At 52.3% G+C, this 683-nt stretch overlaps 1 long non-coding RNA gene across 1 annotated transcript in view; it reads left to right on the forward strand.

Annotated features, from left to right (window-relative positions):
- Positions 1-368, forward strand: part of LOC111734848 — a 2,946-nt gene extending 2,578 nt beyond the window's left edge. The window contains exon 2 of the long non-coding RNA XR_002778608.1: positions 63-368. This is a non-coding gene — a long non-coding RNA (uncharacterized LOC111734848). The remainder of the gene's footprint in view (positions 1-62) is intronic.
- Positions 369-683: the final 315 nt, after the last annotated feature.

Here is a 683-nt window from a genome sequence, read left to right on the forward strand (position 1 = left end):
AGATGTGTCTGAGCACCCCCATCGTCTACAAGCCATGCCTTGTGCTTTAACTTCCTCTCCAGGGCTAGTCTCAACCACACCCTAAAGACAGTTCCGCTGCTGCTGCTGCTGCTGCTGCTGCTGCTGCTGCTGCTGCTGCTGCTGCTGCTGCTGCTGCTCCTCTCATCAGATCTTCCCACCAGAGCACTTGTACTACACTGCTTTTAGTCCAGGTTCCTGAAAAGACACGTCTGCAGGTGAGCCCTAAGCATCCTGACAAGTTACAATACATTGTCCTTAACCTCAGACCGCCTCCCTCATACAGCATCCAGAACCCCCTCGCACATAGTAGGTGCACAATAAATATGTGAATGAATGAGAGTCACCCAGCCCTGACTCTGTGCAATGTCCTTTGGATCTGCTGCCTCCTCTCCACTCTACTTTAGCTTGTCCGTGTCACCTCCCTTCAGAGTAGTTTCAAGAGCCTCTTAATAGCTCCTGGCCTAAACCCTCTCCCATTCTCCTCCACTTATAGCCTGAGTGATCTGCCTAAAACCTCGACCTCTCAGAAATATGAAGAGGTTCCCAAGACTGGGGGGTCGGGGGGGTGGTGGGTTGCGGGGGAAGCACTTCACCTCACTTTAGCATTCAAGGCTTTTCTAGTCTGCCCCTCCTCAGCTAGCCCCTACTGCTCTTTTCAGAGA

The sequence above is a fragment of the Pteropus vampyrus genome, unplaced genomic scaffold (assembly GCF_000151845.1).
Source record: "Pteropus vampyrus isolate Shadow unplaced genomic scaffold, Pvam_2.0 Scaffold7704, whole genome shotgun sequence".
Classification (NCBI taxonomy): Eukaryota; Metazoa; Chordata; class Mammalia; order Chiroptera; family Pteropodidae; genus Pteropus; species Pteropus vampyrus.